The 15,701-nt window shown below is 28.9% G+C and overlaps 1 protein-coding gene across 1 annotated transcript in view; it reads right to left on the bottom strand.

Moving 5' to 3' along the window:
- Positions 1-14,297, bottom strand: part of INTS5 (integrator complex subunit 5) — a 27,831-nt gene extending 13,534 nt beyond the window's left edge. Inside the window, exon 1 of the mRNA XM_053719949.1 lies at positions 14,130-14,297. The gene's annotated coding sequence lies outside the window, so the exon portion shown is untranslated. The remainder of the gene's footprint in view (positions 1-14,129) is intronic.
- Positions 14,298-15,701: the final 1,404 nt, after the last annotated feature.

The raw sequence follows: 15,701 nt of genomic DNA, 5'->3' as shown, positions 1-15,701 counted from the left end.
TTTATTGCACATCATTACACACACATACATATATATATATATATATATATACTAGTACACTAGTGTTTTTATTGCACATCATTACACACACATACATATATATACTAGCACACTAGTGTTTTATTGCACATCATTACACACACATACATATATATACTAGCACACTAGTGTTTTATTGCACATCATTACACACATATACATATATATACTAGTACACTTGTGTTTTTATTGCACATCATTACACATATATATATATATACTAGTACACTAGTGTTTTATTGCACATCATTACACACACACATATATATATATATACTAGTACACTAGTGTTTTTATTGCACATCATTACACACACATACATATATATACTAGTACACTAGTGTTTTATTGCACATCATTACACACACATACATATATATACTAGTACACTAGTGTTTTTATTGCACATCATTACACACACACACACATATATATACTAGTACACTAGTGTTTTATTGCACATCATTACACACACATACATATATATACTAGTACACTTGTGTTTTTATTGCACATCATTACACACACATACATATATATACTAGTACACTAGTGTTTTATTGCACATCATTACACACACATACATATATATTCTAGCACACTAGTGTTTTATTGCACATCATTACATACATATATATATATATATATATATATACTAGTACACTTGTGTTTTATTGCACATCATTACACACACATACATATATATACTAGTACACTAGTGTTTTATTGCACATCATTACACACACATACATACTAGTACACTAGTGTTTTATTGCACATCATTACACACACATACATATATATACTAGTACACTAGTGTTTTATTGCACATCATTACACACACATACATATATATACTAGTACACTAGTGTTTTATTGCACATCATTACACACACATACATATATATACTAGTACACTAGTGTTTTATTGCACATCATTACACACACATACATATATATACTAGTACACTAGTGTTTTATTGCACATCATTACACACACATATACATATATATATATACTAGTACACTAGTGTTTTATTGCACATCATTACACACACATATACATATATATATATACTAGTACACTAGTGTTTTATTGCACATCATTACACACACATATATATATATATATATATATACTAGTACACTTGTGTTTTATTGCACATCATTACACACACACACACACATATATATATACTAGTACACTAGTGTTTTATTGCACATCATTACACACACATACATATATATATACTAGCACACTAGTGTTTTATTGCACATCATTACACACACATACATATATATATACTAGCACACTAGTGTTTTATTGCACATCATTACACACACACATATATATATATATACTAGTACACTAGTGTTTTTATTGCACATCATTACACACACACATATATATATATACTAGTACACTAGTGTTTTATTGCACATCATTACACACACATACATATATATACTAGTACACTTGTGTTTTTATTGCACATCATTACACACACACATATATATATATACATACTAGTACACTAGTGTTTTATTGCACATCATTACACACACATACATATATATATATACTAGTACACTAGTGTTTTTATTGCACATCATTACACACACACATATATATATACTAGCACACTAGTGTTTTATTGCACATCATTACATACACACATATATATATATATATACTAGTACACTAGTGTTTTATTGCACATCATTACACACACATACATATATATATACTAGTACACTAGTGTTTTATTGCACATCATTACACACACACACACATATATATATATATATACTAGTACACTAGTGTTTTATTGCACATCATTACACACACATACATATATATACTAGTACACTAGTGTTTTTATTGCACATCATTACACACACATACATATATATACTAGTACACTAGTGTTTTTATTGCACATCATTACATACATATATATATATATATATATATACTAGTACACTAGTGTTTTATTGCACATCATTACATACATATATATATATATATACTAGTACACTAGTGTTTTATTGCACATCATTACACACACATACATATATATATATATACTAGTACACTAGTGTTTTATTGCACATCATTACATACATATATATATATATATATATATATATACTAGTACACTAGTGTTTTATTGCACATCATTACATACATATATATATATATACTAGTACACTAGTGTTTTATTGCACATCATTACACACACATACATATATATACTAGTACACTAGTGTTTTTATTGCACATCATTACACACACATACATATATATACTAGTACACTAGTGTTTTATTGCACAACATTACACACACATACATATATATACTAGTACACTAGTGTTTTTATTGCACATCATTACACACACATACATATATATACTAGTACACTAGTGTTTTATTGCACATCATTACATACATATATATATATATATACTAGTACACTAGTGTTTTATTGCACATCATTACACACACACATATATATATATATACTAGTACACTAGTGTTTTATTGCACAACATTACACACACATACATATATATATATACTAGTACACTAGTGTTTTATTGCACATCATTACATACATATATATATATATATATACTAGTACACTAGTGTTTTATTGCACATCATTACATACATATATATATATATATACTAGTACACTAGTGTTTTATTGCACATCATTACACACACATACATATATATACTAGTACACTAGTGTTTTATTGCACATCATTACACACACATACATATATATATACTAGCACACTAGTGTTTTATTGCACATCATTACACACACATACATATATATATACTAGTACACTAGTGTTTTATTGCACATCATTACACACACATACATATATATATACTAGCACACTAGTGTTTTATTGCACATCATTACACATATATATATATATATATATACTAGTACACTAGTGTTTTATTGCACAACATTACACACACATACATATATATATACTAGCACACTAGTGTTTTATTGCACATCATTACACACACATACATATATATATACTAGTACACTAGTGTTTTATTGCACATCATTACACATATATATATATATATATATACTAGTACACTAGTGTTTTATTGCACAACATTACACACACATACATATATATATACTAGCACACTAGTGTTTTATTGCACATCATTACACACACATACATATATATATACTAGTACACTAGTGTTTTATTGCACATCATTACACATATATATATATATATATACTAGTACACTAGTGTTTTATTGCACAACATTACACACACATACATATATATATACTAGCACACTAGTGTTTTATTGCACATCATTACACACACATACATATATATATACTAGCACACTAGTGTTTTATTGCACATCATTACACACATATATATATATATATATACTAGTACACTAGTGTTTTATTGCACATCATTACACACACATACATATATATATATATACTAGTACACTAGTGTTTTATTGCACATCATTACACACACATATACATATATATATATACTAGTACACTAGTGTTTTATTGCACATCATTACACACACATACATATATATATACTAGTACACTAGTGTTTTATTGCACATCATTACACACACATACATATATATATACTAGTACACTAGTGTTTTATTGCACATCATTACATACATATATATATACTAGTACACTAGTGTTTTATTGCACATCATTACACACACATACATATATATATACTAGTACACTAGTGTTTTATTGCACATCATTACACACACATACATATATATATACTAGCACACTAGTGTTTTATTGCACATCATTACACACACACATACATATATATACTAGTACACTAGTGTTTTATTGCACATCATTACACACACATACATATATATATACACTAGTACACTAGTGTTTTATTGCACATCATTACACACACATACATATATATATATATATATATACTAGTACACTAGTGTTTTTATTGCACATCATTACACACACATACATATATATACTAGTACACTAGTGTTTTATTGCACATCATTACACACACATACATATATATATACTAGTACACTAGTGTTTTATTGCACATCATTACACACACATATATATATATATATATACTAGTACACTAGTGTTTTATTGCACATCATTACACACACATACATATATATATACTAGTACACTAGTGTTTTATTGCACATCATTACATACATATATATATACTAGTACACTAGTGTTTTATTGCACATCATTACACACACATACATATATATACTAGTACACTAGTGTTTTATTGCACATCATTACACATACATATATATATATATATACTAGTACACTAGTGTTTTATTGCACATCATTACATACATATATATATATATACTAGTACACTAGTGTTTTATTGCACATCATTACACACACATACATATATATATATACACTAGTACACTAGTGTTTTATTGCACATCATTACACACACATACATATATATATATATATATATACTAGTACACTAGTGTTTTTATTGCACATCATTACACACACATACATATATATACTAGTACACTAGTGTTTTATTGCACATCATTACACACACATACATATATATATACTAGTACACTAGTGTTTTATTGCACATCATTACACACACATATATATATATATATATACTAGTACACTAGTGTTTTATTGCACATCATTACACACACATACATATATATATACTAGTACACTAGTGTTTTATTGCACATCATTACATACATATATATATACTAGTACACTAGTGTTTTATTGCACATCATTACACACACATACATATATATACTAGTACACTAGTGTTTTATTGCACATCATTACACATACATATATATATATATATACTAGTACACTAGTGTTTTATTGCACATCATTACATACATATATATATATATACTAGTACACTAGTGTTTTATTGCACATCATTACACACACATACATATATATATACACTAGTACACTAGTGTTTTATTGCACATCATTACACACACATACATATATATACTAGTACACTAGTGTTTTATTGCACATCATTACACACACATACATATATATACTAGTACACTTGTGTTTTTATTGCACATCATTACACACACATACATATATATACTAGTACACTTGTGTTTTATTGCACATCATTACACACACATACATATATATACTAGTACACTAGTGTTTTATTGCACATCATTACACATACATATATATATATATACTAGTACACTAGTGTTTTATTGCACATCATTACACACACATACATATATATACTAGTACACTAGTGTTTTATTGCACATCATTACACATACATATATATATATATACTAGTACACTAGTGTTTTATTGCACATCATTACATACATATATATATACTAGTACACTAGTGTTTTATTGCACATCATTACACACACATACATATATATACTAGTACACTAGTGTTTTATTGCACATCATTACACATATACATATATATACTAGTACACTAGTGTTTTATTGCACATCATTACACACACATACATATATATATACTAGTACACTAGTGTTTTTATTGCACATCATTACACACACATACATATATATACTAGTACACTAGTGTTTTATTGCACATCATTACACACACATACATATATATACTAGTACACTAGTGTTTTATTGCACATCATTACACACACATACATATATATATATATACTAGTACATTAGTGTTTTATTGCACATCATTACACACACATACATATATATATATATATACTAGTACATTAGTGTTTTATTGCACATCATTACACACACATACATATATATATATATACTAGTACACTAGTGTTTTTATTGCACATCATTACACACACATATATATATATACTAGTACACTAGTGTTTTATTGCACATCATTACACACACATACATATATATACTAGTACACTAGTGTTTTTATTGCACAACATTACACACACACATATATATATATACTAGTACACTAGTGTTTTATTGCACATCATTACACATACATATATATATATATACTAGTACACTAGTGTTTTATTGCACATCATTACACATACATATATATATATATACTAGTACACTAGTGTTTTATTGCACATCATTACACATACATCATATTATATAATACTAGTACACTAGTGTTTTATTGACAACATCATACCACATCATATATATATATATATACTATTACACTAGTGTTTTATTGCACAACATTACACATACAATACATATATATATATATACTAGTACACTAGTGTTTTTTATTGCAAAAAAAACATCATTCACACACATATAATATATACTAGTACACTAGTGTTTAATGCACATCATTACACACACAAACATAATATATATATATACTAGTAACTACCTAGTGTTTTATTGCACAATCATTACACCCTACATACATATATATATACTAGTACACTAGTGTTTTATTGCACATCATTACACACACATACATATATATACTAGTACACTAGTGTTTTATTGCACATCATTACACATATACATATATATACTAGTACACTAGTGTTTTATTGCACATCATTACACACACATACATATATATATACTAGTACACTAGTGTTTTATTGCACAACATTACACACACATACATATATATACTAGTACACTAGTGTTTTATTGCACATCATTACACACACATACATATATATATATATACTAGTACACTAGTGTTTTTATTGCACATCATTACACACACATACATATATATATACTAGTACATTAGTGTTTTATTGCACATCATTACACACACATACATATATATATATACTAGTACACTAGTGTTTTTATTGCACATCATTACACACACATACATATATATATATACTAGTACACTAGTGTTTTTATTGCACATCATTACACACACATACATATATATATATACTAGTACACTAGTGTTTTTATTGCACATCATTACACACACATACATATATATACTAGTACACTAGTGTTTTATTGCACATCATTACACACACATACATATATATATATACTAGTACACTAGTGTTTTATTGCACATCATTACACACACATACATATATATACTAGTACACTAGTGTTTTTATTGCACATCATTACACACACACATATATATATATACTAGTACACTAGTGTTTTATTGCACAACATTACATACATATATATATATACTAGTGTTTTATTGCACAACATTACACACACATACATATATATATACTAGTACACTAGTGTTTTATTGCACATCATTACACACACATATATATATATATATACTAGTACACTAGTGTTTTATTGCACATCATTACACATATATATATATACTAGTACACTAGTGTTTTATTGCACATCATTACACATATATATATATATATACTAGTACATTAGTGTTTTTATTGCACATCATTACACACACACATATATATATATACTAGTACACTAGTGTTTTATTGCACATCATTACACATATATATATATACTAGTACATTAGTGTTTTTATTGCACATCATTACACACACACATATATATATATATACTAGTACACTAGTGTTTTATTGCACATCATTACACACACATACATATATATACTAGTACACTAGTGTTTTATTGCACATCATTACACATATATATATATATATACTAGTACACTAGTGTTTTATTGCACATCATTACATACATATATATATATACTAGTGTTTTATTGCACATCATTACACACACATACATATATATACTAGTACACTAGTGTTTTATTGCACAACATTACACACACATACATATATATATATATACTAGTACACTAGTGTTTTATTGCACAACATTACACACACATACATATATATACTAGTACACTAGTGTTTTATTGCACATCATTACACACACATACATATATATATACTAGTACACTTGTGTTTTTATTGCACAACATTACACACACATACATATATATACTAGTACACTAGTGTTTTATTGCACAACATTACACACACATACATATATATATATATATACTAGTACACTTGTGTTTTTATTGCACAACATTACACACACATACATATATATACTAGTACACTTGTGTTTTATTGCACAACATTACACACACATACATATATATACTAGTACACTAGTGTTTTATTGCACAACATTACACACACATACATATATATACTAGTACACTAGTGTTTTATTGCACATCATTACACACACATACATATATATATACTAGCACACTAGTGTTTTATTGCACATCATTACACACACATACATATATATACTAGTACACTAGTGTTTTATTGCACAACATTACACACACATACATATATATACTAGTACACTAGTGTTTTATTGCACATCATTACACACACATACATATATATATACTAGTACACTAGTGTTTTATTGCACATCATTACACATATACATATATATACTAGTACACTAGTGTTTTATTGCACAACATTACACACACATACATATATATACTAGTACACTAGTGTTTTATTGCACATCATTACACACACACATATATATATATACTAGTACACTAGTGTTTTATTGCACATCATTACACATATATATATATATACTAGTACATTAGTGTTTTTATTGCACATCATTACACACACACATATATATATATACTAGTACACTAGTGTTTTATTGCACATCATTACACACACATACATATATATACTAGTACACTAGTGTTTTATTGCACATCATTACACATATATATATATATACTAGTACACTAGTGTTTTATTGCACATCATTACATACATATATATATATACTAGTGTTTTATTGCACATCATTACACACACATACATATATATACTAGTACACTAGTGTTTTATTGCACAACATTACACACACATACATATATATACTAGTACACTAGTGTTTTATTGCACAACATTACACACACATACATATATATACTAGTACACTAGTGTTTTATTGCACATCATTACACACACATACATATATATATACTAGTACACTTGTGTTTTTATTGCACAACATTACACACACATACATATATATACTAGTACACTAGTGTTTTATTGCACAACATTACACACACATACATATATATATATACTAGTACACTTGTGTTTTTATTGCACATCATTACACACACATACATATATATACTAGTACACTTGTGTTTTATTGCACAACATTACACACACATACATATATATACTAGTACACTAGTGTTTTATTGCACAACATTACACACACATACATATATATACTAGTACACTAGTGTTTTATTGCACATCATTACACACACATACATATATATATATACTAGCACACTAGTGTTTTATTGCACATCATTACACACACACACATATATATATATATATATACTAGTACACTAGTGTTTTATTGCACATCATTACACACACATACATATATATACTAGTACACTAGTGTTTTTATTGCACAACATTACACACACATACATATATATACTAGTACACTAGTGTTTTATTGCACATCATTACACACACATACATATATATACTAGTACACTAGTGTTTTATTGCACATCATTACATACACATACATATATATACTAGTACACTAGTGTTTTATTGCACATCATTACATACACATACATATATATACTAGTACACTAGTGTTTTATTGCACATCATTACATACACATACATATATATACTAGTACACTAGTGTTTTATTGCACATCATTACACACACATACATATATATACTAGTACACTAGTGTTTTATTGCACATCATTACACACACATACATATATATACTAGTACACTAGTGTTTTATTGCACATCATTACACACACATACATATATATACTAGTACACTAGTGTTTTATTGCACATCATTACACACACATACATATATATATATACTAGTACACTAGTGTTTTATTGCACATCATTACACACACATACATATATATACTAGTACATTAGTGTTTTTATTGCACATCATTACACACACACATAATATATATACTAGTACACTAGTGTTTTTATTGCACATCATTACACACACATACATATATATACTAGTACACTAGTGTTTTATTGCACATCATTACACACATACATATATATATACTAGTACACTAGTGTTTTATTGCACATCATTAACAATACATATATATACTAGTACACTAGTGTTTTATTGCACATCATTACACACACATACATATATATATACTAGTACACTAGTGTTTTATTGCACAACATTACACACACATACATATATATACTAGTACACTAGTGTTTTTATTGCACAACATTACACACACATACATATATATACTAGTACACTAGTGTTTTATTGCACATCATTACACACACATACATATATATATACTAGTACACTAGTGTTTTATTGCACAACATTACACACACATACATATATATACTAGTACACTAGTGTTTTATTGCACAACATTACACACACATACATATATATATATACTAGTACACTAGTGTTTTTATTGCACATCATTACACACACATACATATATATACTAGTACACTAGTGTTTTATTGCACAACATTACACACACATACATATATATACTAGTACACTAGTGTTTTATTGCACAACATTACACACACATACATATATATACTAGTACACTAGTGTTTTATTGCACATCATTACACACACATACATATATATACTAGTACACTAGTGTTTTATTGCACATCATTACACACACACACATATATATATATATATATATACTAGTACACTAGTGTTTTATTGCACATCATTACACACACATACATATATATACTAGTACACTAGTGTTTTATTGCACATCATTACACACACATACATATATATACTAGTACACTAGTGTTTTATTGCACATCATTACACACACATACATATATATACTAGTACACTAGTGTTTTATTGCACATCATTACACACACATACATATATATACTAGTACACTAGTGTTTTTATTGCACATCATTACACACACATACATATATATACTAGTACACTAGTGTTTTATTGCACATCATTACACACACATACATATATATACTAGTACACTAGTGTTTTATTGCACATCATTACACACACATACATATATATACTAGTACACTAGTGTTTTATTGCACATCATTACACACACATACATATATATACTAGTACACTTAGTGTTTTATTGCACATCATTACACACACATACATATATATACTAGTACACTAGTGTTTTTATTGCACATCATTACACACACATACATATATATACTAGTACACTTGTGTTTTATTGCACATCATTACACACACATACATATATATACTAGTACACTAGTGTTTTTATTGCACAACATTACACACACATACATATATATACTAGTACACTAGTGTTTTATTGCACATCATTACACACACATACATATATATACTAGTACACTAGTGTTTTTATTGCACATCATTACACACACATACATATATATACTAGTACATTAGTGTTTTATTGCACATCATTACACACACATACATATATATACTAGTACACTAGTGTTTTTATTGCACATCATTACACACACATACATATATATACTAGTACACTTGTGTTTTATTGCACATCATTACACACACATACATATATATACTAGTACACTAGTGTTTTTATTGCACAACATTACACACACATACATATATATACTAGTACACTAGTGTTTTATTGCACAACATTACACACACATACATATATATATATACTAGTACACTAGTGTTTTATTGCACAACATTACACACACATACATATATATACTAGTACACTAGTGTTTTTATTGCACAACATTACACACACATACATATATATACTAGTACACTTGTGTTTTATTGCACATCATTACACACACATACATATATATACTAGTACACTAGTGTTTTTATTGCACATCATTACACACACATACATATATATACTAGTACATTAGTGTTTTATTGCACATCATTACACACACATACATATATATACTAGTACACTAGTGTTTTTATTGCACATCATTACACACACATACATATATATACTAGTACACTTGTGTTTTATTGCACATCATTACACACACATACATATATATACTAGTACACTAGTGTTTTATTGCACAACATTACACACACATACATATATATATACTAGTACACTAGTGTTTTATTGCACATCATTACACACACATACATATATATACTAGTACACTAGTGTTTTTATTGCACAACATTACACACACATACATATATATACTAGTACACTAGTGTTTTATTGCACAACATTACACACACATACATATATATACTAGTACACTAGTGTTTTATTGCACATCATTACACACACATACATATATATACTAGTACACTAGTGTTTTATTGCACATCATTACACACACATACATATATATATATATATATACTAGTACACTAGTGTTTTTATTGCACATCATTACACACACATACATATATATACTAGTACACTAGTGTTTTATTGCACATCATTACACACACATACATATATATACTAGTACACTAGTGTTTTATTGCACATCATTACACACACATACATATATATACTAGTACACTAGTGTTTTATTGCACATCATTACACACACATACATATATATACTAGTACACTAGTGTTTTATTGCACATCATTACACACACATACATATATATACTAGTACACTAGTGTTTTTATTGCACATCATTACACACACATACATATATATACTAGTACATTAGTGTTTTATTGCACATCATTACACACACATACATATATATACTAGTACACTAGTGTTTTTATTGCACATCATTACACACACATACATATATATACTAGTACACTTGTGTTTTATTGCACATCATTACACACACATACATATATATACTAGTACACTAGTGTTTTTATTGCACAACATTACACACACATACATATATATACTAGTACACTTGTGTTTTATTGCACATCATTACACACACATACATATATATACTAGTACACTAGTGTTTTTATTGCACATCATTACACACACATACATATATATACTAGTACATTAGTGTTTTATTGCACATCATTACACACACATACATATATATACTAGTACACTAGTGTTTTTATTGCACATCATTACACACACATACATATATATACTAGTACACTAGTGTTTTTATTGCACATCATTACACACACATACATATATATACTAGTACACTTGTGTTTTATTGCACAACATTACACACACATACATATATATACTAGTACACTAGTGTTTTATTGCACAACATTACACACACATACATATATATACTAGTACACTAGTGTTTTTATTGCACATCATTACACACACATACATATATATACTAGTACACTAGTGTTTTTATTGCACATCATTACACACACATACATATATATACTAGTACATTAGTGTTTTATTGCACATCATTACACACACATACATATATATACTAGTACATTAGTGTTTTATTGCACATCATTACACACACATACATATATATACTAGTACACTTGTGTTTTATTGCACATCATTACACACACATACATATATATACTAGTACACTAGTGTTTTTATTGCACAACATTACACACACATACATATATATACTAGTACACTAGTGTTTTATTGCACAACATTACACACACATACATATATATACTAGTACACTAGTGTTTTATTGCACAACATTACACACACTATGAGGAGCCTGTAATTAAATATAAACTCACACACAGACTAGTTCACCAGTTGTACAACTTCTCCTGTAAAATGGGACAAATCGGATATTTGATAAAACACAAGACGCCCCAATAACACCCATATGTCACACAATAAGATATATGGGGCCCCTCTCACACCAAATGCCCCCTGAGGTGGGTACTATAGCCCCATACCTGGGTACTGTAGCAGAGGGTCACGTGAGCTATCGGTATTAAAGAAGAAAAAACCCTTACCCGAATGTGGGCATCCTCTCAGTCGTTATTCTGAGGTAATCAAAAGCGTCCGAGCATTGTGATGACGTAGTTCCGGCTCGCAACAGAAAGCATTGAAGTGATGAGCGGCCATATTAGTAAAGGTATCCATCGTCTGTAATCTAATCTGAGAAGGGTCCAATTGCAGAGTGGAGCTCCACTCTAGACAGGAAACATGTGACCTCCACTGCATTTTTTCTTGCGCACACGATTGGCTGAGACTTTCTTTAGTGCGGACTGAAGCCATGAGCGGCCATATTGGTAAAACGCCGTTATAGCGCTGTAGTTGAATACGTCTCACAGCAGCAAGCGATTGGCTGAGACTTCCTGCGGTGGGTGGGGTTTAGTTTGGGCTATATAAGGCGCTGCTTGGCCTGGTTGTCTCTCTCTATCTCCTGCTGGCGGTGAGTAATTACCTGTTTGTGTGCATAATGCTCTTTATTTACATAGTTCTGCTGTGCGCTTATTGTTTATATTTACCTAGAAGATTCAGTTATGTCTAGGCCTGTGAGTTACACACAATATATATTATACTAGTGGTGTAGTCAGACCATGTGACCTATACTGTATATCTTATACTAGTGGTGTAGTCAGACCATGTGACCTGCACTGTATATCTTATACTAGTGGTGTAGTCAGACCATGTGACCTGCACTGTATATCTTATACTAGTGGTGTAGTCAGACCATGTGACCTATACTGTATATCTTATACTAGTGGTGTAGTCAGACCATGTGACCTATACTGTATATCTTATACTAGTGGTGTAGTCAGACCATGTGACCTATACTGTATATCTTATACTAGTGGTGTAGTCAGACCATGGGACCTGCACTGTATATCTTATACTAGTGGTGTAGTCAGACCATGTGACCTGCACTGTATATCTTATACTAGTGGTGTAGTCAGACCATGTGACCTATACTGTATATATTATACTAGTGGTGTAGTCAGACCATGGGACCTGCACTGTATATCTTATACTAGTGGTGTAGTCAGACCATGGGACCTGCACTGTATATCTTATACTAGTGGTGTAGTCAGACCATGGGACCTGCACTGTATATCTTATACTAGTGGTGTAGTCAGACCATGGGACCTATACTGTATATCTTATACTAGTGGTGTAGTCAGACCATGGGACCTATACTGTATATCTTATACTAGTGGTGTAGTCAGACCATGTGACCTGCACTGTATATCTTATACTAGTGGTGTAGTCAGACCATGTGACCTATACTGTATATCTTATACTAGTGGTGTAGTCAGACCATGTGACCTATACTGTATATCTTATACTAGTGGTGTAGTCAGACCATGTGACCTATACTGTATATCTTATACTAGTGGTGTAGTCAGACCATGGGACCTATACTGTATATCTTATACTAGTGGTGTAGTCAGACCATGGGACCTATACTGTATATATTATACTAGTGGTGTAGTCAGACCATGTGACCTATACTGTATATCTTATACTAGTGGTGTAGTCAGACCATGTGACCTATACTGTATATCTTATACTAGTGGTGTAGTCAGACCATGGGACCTATA

Source organism: Bombina bombina, chromosome 7 (genome assembly GCF_027579735.1).
Source record: "Bombina bombina isolate aBomBom1 chromosome 7, aBomBom1.pri, whole genome shotgun sequence".
Lineage (NCBI taxonomy): Eukaryota > Metazoa > Chordata > Amphibia > Anura > Bombinatoridae > Bombina > Bombina bombina.
This window is presented reverse-complemented; position numbering and strand designations above follow the sequence as displayed.